Source organism: Neoarius graeffei, chromosome 9, assembly GCF_027579695.1.
Source record: "Neoarius graeffei isolate fNeoGra1 chromosome 9, fNeoGra1.pri, whole genome shotgun sequence".
In the NCBI taxonomy this organism is placed as follows: Eukaryota; Metazoa; Chordata; class Actinopteri; order Siluriformes; family Ariidae; genus Neoarius; species Neoarius graeffei.
The window spans coordinates 94294884-94303444 of record NC_083577.1 but is presented as its reverse complement, the minus strand read 5'-3'; positions in this window follow the sequence as shown (position 1 = coordinate 94303444).

Below are 8561 nucleotides of genomic sequence, written 5' to 3'. Positions count from 1 at the left end.
AAGGCACACAAGATAAAACGTCAAGACTGGGCCAAGAAATATCTTAAGACTGATTTTTCTAAGGTGCTGTGGTCTGATGAGATGAGCGTGACTCTTGATGGGCCAGATGGATGGGCCTGTGGCTGGATCAGTAATGGGCACAGAGCTCCACTCCGACTCAGACGCCAGCAAGGTGGAGGTGGAGTACTGCTATGGGCTGGTATCATCAAAGACGAGCTGTTGGACCTTTTCCAGTTGAGGATGGACTCAAACTCAACTCCCAGACCTACTGCCAGTTCCTGGAAGAAACCTTCTTCAAGCAGTGGTATAGGAAAAAGTCAGCATCTTTCAAGAAGAACATGATTTTCATGCAGGATAATGCTCCATCTCATGCGTCCAAATACTCCACTGCGTGGCTAGCCAGTAAAGGTCTGAAAGGTGAAAAAATAATGACATGGCCCCCTTGTTCACCTGACCTAAACCCCATAGAGAACCTGTGGTCCATTATAAAACGTGAGGTCTACAAAGAGGGAAAACAGTACACCTCTCTGAACAGCGTCTGGGAGGCCGTGGTTGCTGCTGCACACAATGTTGGTCGTGAACAGATAAAGAAATTGACAGAATCTATGGATGGAAGGCTTTTGAGTGTCCTCATGAAGAAGGGTGGCTATATTGGTCACTGATTTGTTTTTGTTTTGTGTTTGAATGTCAGATATGTTTATTTGCAAATCTGGAGTTGTCATATCAGTGTACCTGGTGAAAATAAATAAGTGAAATGGCTACATATTTGGTTTTTATTAAGTTGCCTAATAATTCTGCACAGTGAAAGTTACCTGAACACATACATATTCTCCTAAAATGGCCAAAACTAAAAACGCCCCACTCTAACTTCCATACATATTCAGCTTTGATATTTATGAGTCTTTTTGGTTGATTGAGAACATAGTTGTTGTTCAATAATAAAACTAATCCTCAAAAATACAACTTGCCTAATAATTCTGCACTCAGTGTATATCCTCCACTGATTAATTGTTGTCTAATTATTCAGTGTGGCTCCTGTACGGTATTTAATGGTCAAAAAAGGATAATTAATAACTTCAAATAATCCATAATTATATCTAAATTATAGAGCCCTATGTTTCAAATCCCTAAACTCCCATTACTAATTAGTTCATTAATACAGCCGGTAACCTAATTAGCAGCCATTTGACAGCTTGGTATTTCATAGATAACTTTCCCCACTCCTACCTCACTCCGTCAATCCACACGCATGCAGGCGCACATTCCAAGCCCAGCCGATTCAAAGATGTGGAAATTACCACATACTCAACGTAAATATACAGTTGAATAATGATCCTGCCAACAGAAATGTCAACAAATCCACGTGTACGACGCGATTAAAACCAATCATAAACGACCGTTTACTTTTCAGCTCAAATACGCGAAGCGGTATTGGCCGGTTTCGCAGGTGGAATATTGCGCATGCGCACATCGCTCTTTCCGAATGGAAACATCCGGCGATTCACCAAAACAATATGGCAAGTGAGATGCTTCGGAAACCATGTGAATAAACTGATAAATTCGATATGTAACCCGAATATCGGCGTATTTTGGCACTTGTCCAATCGGACAAGTAACTGAGACGATGAACTTGCCCGACATACAGTATCACTTGTCCCGGACAAGCGGACAACCGTTAATGTCGAGCCCTGCCCACTGTGAAGTATGGGGGAGGATCGGTGATGTTGTGGGCTTGTTTTTCTTCCAAAGGCCCCGGGAACCTTGTTAGGGTGCATGGCATCATGAACTCTTTGAAATACCAGGACATTTTAAATCAAAATCTGGGTCGTCACTTGGTCTTTCAGGAAGATAATGACCCTAGACATGTGGCCAAATCTACACAAAAATGGTTCACCAGACACAAAATCAAGCTCCTCCCATGCTCATCTCAGTCCCCAGACCTCAACCCAATTGAAAACCTGTGGGGTGAGCTGAAGAGGAGAGTGCATAGGAGAGGACCCAGGACTCTGGATGATTTAGAGAGATTGTGCAAAGAGGAATGGTTGAATATCCCTCTCTGTATTCTCCCATCTTATGAAATGTTATAGGAGAATATTAAGTGCTGTCTTGTTGGCAAAAGGGAGTTGTACAAAGTATTAACATTAGGGGTGCCAATAATTGTGGCACATATGATTTCATGTAAAATAATTATTTCTTAATGTGGGATTTTTTTACCACTGAATAAATGCACTTGAATTAAAGGTTGGATTTTTCCAACCAGACAACCCTGTGGACACATTTCTCTCGGTTAACCCCACATCTAGAGGTATTATGTCTAACCTTTTCAATCTTATTTCCAAACTGCAGTGCTCCTCAACGGCAGCTATGAGATCTGCTTGGGAACAAGACTTGAATTGTACCTTTACCGAGGACACATGGAACTCGGTACTTGATCGGATACACTCCTCTATGTGTTCCCGACATGCACTTTTGCAATTCAAAGTAGTGCATCGTATTCACATATCAAAAACCAAACTAGCGTGACTGTTCCCTGATGTTGACCCTACATGTGATAAATGTCAGGGTGCACCTGCCTCACTTTATCACATGTACTGGACATGTCCTTCTTTAGGTAACTTCTGGTCGTTAGTCTTTCAGGCGATTTCAGAGACCCTTCATCACCGAATCGAGCCAAATCCTCTGACTGCTATTTTTGGCATTGCTCCAGATTTAGATGTGCCTAAAGCTCTGCTCAACTTTGTGGCTTTTGCCTCCTTACTAGCTCAACGAGCCATCTCACTTAAGTGGAAAGATCCAGCTCCTCCTTCTCATTCACACTGGCTCAGAGACATGATGTCCTGCATGAACTTAGAAAAGATCAGATACACTATCCGGGGATCAGAGAATAAATTCTACAGAATATGGCACCCCTTCTTAGTATTCTATGAAAAACCCACAACCAAAATTTCTGAGTAGCCCCCCCCCTCCTTTTTTTTTTTGTCGGGTTTCTCTGTTCACAATTTATACTGTATTCACTTATATTTCCTATGTACTGTTGTTGATGATTTTTATGTATTTTTTCTCTTTTCTTGCTCTGTCTATTCTCAATTTTGTCAATGGTTGCCCGTGTTTGCCCATGTTTGGGCATGAGACATGTTGTGACTCGGGTGGATGCTGTTTGGAAAAACAAAATTTACTTTCCTGTATGGTGACCGTATTATTCATGACTTGCTATCAATAAAAAGACCTTTGAAAGAAAAAGGAAAAGGTGCACAAGCAACAGAGATGACTGCAGCCTTGAGAGGATCATCAAGAAAAGTTGATTCAAGAGCTTGGGAGAGCTTCACAAGGAGTGGACTGAGGCTGGTGTCAGTGCATTAAGAGCCACCACATTACATTCATGGCATTTAGCAGACGCTCTTATTCAGAGTGATGTATAACATGTTGTGCCTTGCTCAAGTGCACTTCAGCCATTCCTGCTTGCCCCGGGAATCAAACCAGTGATGGGTCAGCCTTGGGCTAGGGTGCCCTTGAGTGAGATAACTAAACCCTAATTGCTCCCCGGGAGCTGTCGTGTAGCTGCCCACTGCTCTGGGTGTGTGCATGTGCGTGCGCATGTTCACTGCTTCAGATGGGTTGAATGCAGAAGATGAATTTCACTGTGCTTGAGTGTGCATGTGACAAATAAAGGTTTCTTCTTTCTTTCCCCAAAGCTACTTCTCTAACCATTCAACCACAGACAGACATCTCCAGGAAAGGGGCTACAACGGTCACATTCCTAATATCAAGCCACTCCTGAGCCAGAGACAATGTGGTCCAAAGTCCTCTTTTCAGATGAAAGTGAATTTTGCATTTCATTTGGAAAATCAAGGTCCTACAGTCTGGAGGAAGAGTGGAGAGGCACGGAATCCAAGTTGTTTAAAGTCTAGTGTGAAGTTTCTGCAGTGATGATTGGCTGCAGCTGTGTTTCTCTGAACTTATGGCTGGTTTTCTATCCAACAAAAATCTGAGGAATCCTACTTAAAATTCAAAATATTTGCTGCTGTTTGAAGTAAGAAGAATCTAATCAAATATCTACAGTAAAATTGTTGGCCTTTGTATTTTGTGAAGTGTTTCTGGGACTTTACTGCTCAATCTTCAGGCCTAGTAGGCGTTGATCATCAAACAATGCCACCTAAAGCTTCTAACTACACCACCGAGGAATATGTTACTATGGCTCAAGTGTGTGAATTATTGGATCAGCAAAAGGACTTTTACAGAACTTTGCTTGAACAACAAGAAAAAAGCTTCAAATCTTGTGTACAGATCATAGTTGATTCTTCTAATAAGAGGATTGATTATCTGTCAAAGCAAGTTTATGATTTTAAGGTGAGTCTGGAAATGACTCAAAAGGAATTTGATGATTTTAAAATCTCTTGTGGCACTTTGTCTAAGAACTGTAGTGAAATCAGGACAGATTTGGACATAATTTGTAAAAGTTTGATTTCAGTCTCAGACAAGACTGAATATCTGGAGGGACAGACAAGACGGCATAGTATTGTTGTGGATGGCATCAAAGAATCCATGAAAGAAAAGGTGTCTGAATCTGAAGAAAAAGTGAGAAAACTATTCAGTGAAAAATTACAGCTGGATCACTTGAAAATAGAGCTGGACTGGGCTCATAGAACTGGGAAGCCAGTGACACCATTAGAAAAGCCCAAACCCATTGTGGTCAGATTCCTGTGGCTGAAGGACAAACTTGCTGTTCTGGATAAAGCTAAAAACCTGAAGGGCTCCAGCATCTTTATTAATGAGGATTTTTCTGAAACTGTCCGACAAAGAAGGAAAGATCTACTCCCTGCAATGAAGGCAGCTTGAGAGAGAGGTGACATTGCATATTTGAGATATGACAAACTTATTGTTCATCCACCTATTCAAAACCCTCCACAATAAAGGAGGGCTAATACTCAGTAGTGCCCATCATGACTTATTTTACAGTACTCTGATTTTTTTTTATGACATATCCACAGTATATTACATTTACACCCTATGGACTACTGCAACACATCTGATTTTGATGACTATATTTTTAAGCCTTTTGATTCCTCTGAAATTGACTCTTACAGTTTTGATGTTGACCCAGATCTACATTTTTTTTTCATTTGATGCCATTAATCTTTGTAGATTTTATGTTGAAACTCAGTTTAATGACTTATGTGTTTCTCATCTCATCTCATCTCATCTCATCTCATCTCATCTCATTATCTCTAGCCGCTTTATCCTTCTACAGGGTCGCAGGCAAGCTGGAGCCTATCCCAGCTGACTACGGGCGAAAGGCGGGGTTCACCCTGGACAAGTCGCCAGGTCATCACAGGGCTGCTTATGTGTTTCTATGCCTTCTAATGTATTCTCCACTTTCCACCCAAATATAAGAAGTCTTCCTTGCAACTATGACAAATTTATTCATTATTTATCTTCACTTAAACATAATTTCTCTGTTATTGCCCTATCTGAAACATGGTTTACAGAAGATTCTAGAGAAATATTTAAATTACCAAATTATAATTCAGTTCACTACGTGAGAGAAAATAGATCTGGAGGTGGAGTACCTTTGTTTTTTCTTGGTGACTATGAATTTAAAGTTAGGGATGATCTCTCCCTGAAGTCAGTTAGGGTTGAGGTGGAATGTGTTTTTGGTGGAAAAAAATGTTATAGTTGGTGTTATTTATCGCCCACCTGATTTTACTGTCAAAGATTTTAATGAAAGTCTGTCCAGTTCTCTTCACTTGATAAACAAGGAGGATAAACTTTGTTATATTTTAGGAGATTTTAATATAAACCTCTTAAAAAATTTAGATACATTAACTACAGATTTTCTCAATATTCTTTATTCTAGTTACTTTTTTCCTCTTATTTATAAATCTACAAGAGTAAAGGAAAATTCAGTAACTTTGATAACATCTTAACAAACAACTTGAGTGAAGGAATGAAATCTGGGGTTTTGTATTTAGATGTCAGATCATTTTCCTATATTCCAATATTCTTTAATCAAGTCTAATAAAATTAAACAAAATAAGAGAAAGATGCACAAAAGAATTATGAGCAAGTCAAATATTTCTAAATTTAATGATATGCTTGCCAGTATTTCATGGAATGATCTATATAAAGAAAATAATGCTCATTTTGCATATCAAAATTTTATGAAAGTTCTTAGTTCTAGTTTCAATGAATGTTTTCCAATAGGCAGTTTTACTAGGAAATGCAGTCAGGATTTTAGTAAGCCTTGGTTTACAGTTGATTTGCTTAAGCTGCTGAGGAAAAAGAATAAACTGTACAGAAAATATGTCTCAAATCCTACACCTCTTACTCATGGTGTTTATAAATCTTACAGAAATAAATATACTCAGTCCATTAGATTTGCAAAAAAGAAATATTTTTGTGAAAAATTTAAGAGGTGTTCAAATGACACTAAAACCACATGGAAAGTTATAAATCAGTTGCTGCATAGAGAAAAAAAGACTCACTCAGAGTTACCTTCAATTTTTTTAGATGGTGTCAATTCTTTTAACAATTCATTTGATATAGCTCAAAAATTTAATGATTTTTTTTGTTAACATTGGTTATGAATTGGCTAATAAAGTTCCTGCTTGTTGTGGAAATCCATTGGATTTTATTACAGGAAATTATCCTTCTATCTCTTCTTTTAAGCCTCCTGATGTTCAAGAAATAAGTGACATTACTGATGAACTAAAAACATCTTCAGCTGGCCATGATAACATTTCTGCATTCCTTGTTAAACAGGTCAAGCAGTCAATTTTGAAGCCACTGGTTTATATTTTTTCTCTGTCTATGAAAACAGGCGTTATACCAGAGGATTTAAAAGTTGCCAAAGTTATTCCTCTGTTTAAAGCGGATGATCCGTGTTGTTTTAATAATTATAGACCCATATCTATTTTGCCATGTTTTTCAAAAATATTAGAAAAAAACTATTTACAAAAGGATTATTTTTCACCTAGATTCTAATTAAATTCTTTACAAACATCAGTATGGTTTCCGGAAAATCATTCTGCTTATATGGCTTTGCTTCATTTGATTGACAAAGTTACCTCTGCATTAGAAAATAATGAATTTACCTGTAGTATATTCATTGACTTTTCAAAAGCTTTTGATAGTCAACCATCATATTTTATTGAAAAAAATGCATAAATATGGTTTTTATGATTCTACATTTGAATGGTTGAAAAGCTATGTCTCAAACAGAAGACAGTTTGTTTGTATTAATGGATGCTATTCCAACAAAGCTACACTACTTTGTGGGGTCCCACAGGGGTCCATTCTTGGACCATTATTCTCATTTCATTATCTCTAGCCATTTTATCCTGTTCTACAGGGTCGCAGGCAAGCTGGAGCCTATCCCAACTGACTACGGGCGAGAGGCGGGGTTCACCCTGGACAAGTCGCCAGGTCATCACAGGGCTGACACATAGACAACCATTCACACTCACATTCACACCTACGCTCAATTTAGAGTCACCAGTTAACCTAACCTGCATGTCTTTGGACTGTGGGGGAAACCGGAGCACCCGGAGGAAACCCATGCGGACACGGGGAGAACATGCAAACTCCGCACAGAAAGGTCCTCACCGGCCACGGGGCTCGAACCCGGACCTTCTTGCTGTGAGGCGACAGCGCTAACCACTACACCACCGTGCCACCCCTGGACCATTATTATTTCTTATTTATATTAATGATTTAGGGCGGCACGGTGGTGTAGTGGTTAGCGCTGTCGCCTCACAGCAAGAAGGTCCTGGGTTCGAGCCCCGGGGCCGGCGAGGGCCATTCTGTGTGGAGTTTGCATGTTCTCCCCGTGTCCGCGTGGGTTTCCTCCAGGTGCTCCGGTTTCCCCCACAGTCCAAAGACATGCAGGTTAGGTTAACTGGTGACTCTAAATTGACCGTAGGTGTGAATGTGAGTGTGAATGGTTGTCTGGGTCTACGTGTCAGCCCTGTGATGACCTGGCGACTTGTCCAGGGTGTACCCCGCCTTTCACCCGTAGTCAGCTGGGATAGGCTCCAGCTTGCCTGCGACCCTGTAGAAGGATAAAGCGGCTAGAGATAATGAGATGAGATGAGATTAATGATTTATCAAATGTCTCAAATATTCTTTCTCCAATAATGTTTGCAGATGATACAACTTTAGTTCATTCTCATTCAAATTTTAATTCTCTGATTAAAAATGTTAATGTTGGTTTAATTACATATGCTGCATGGTTCAGATTAAATAAGTTATCTCTGAATATAAAAAAAATCTAATTCTATAAATTTTTTGTGGTAAAAAAATCATATTCTAAGGACTTTTGTAAAGTTACAATTCAGTCTGTTGAGATACCTCAAGTCTCAACAACAAGATTCCTGGGAATCTTTGTTGATGAGAGTTTGAGTTGGAAAGCATGTATTGACTGGGTTAGCAAAAAAAAATACATAAATCTATCGGTATAATTAGGAGGATTAGTAATCTTGTTACCCCAAACTGTCTTATACTTTTATTATAGCTTAATTTATCCATATCGTTCATATTGTAATATAGTTTGGGCAAGCACTTTT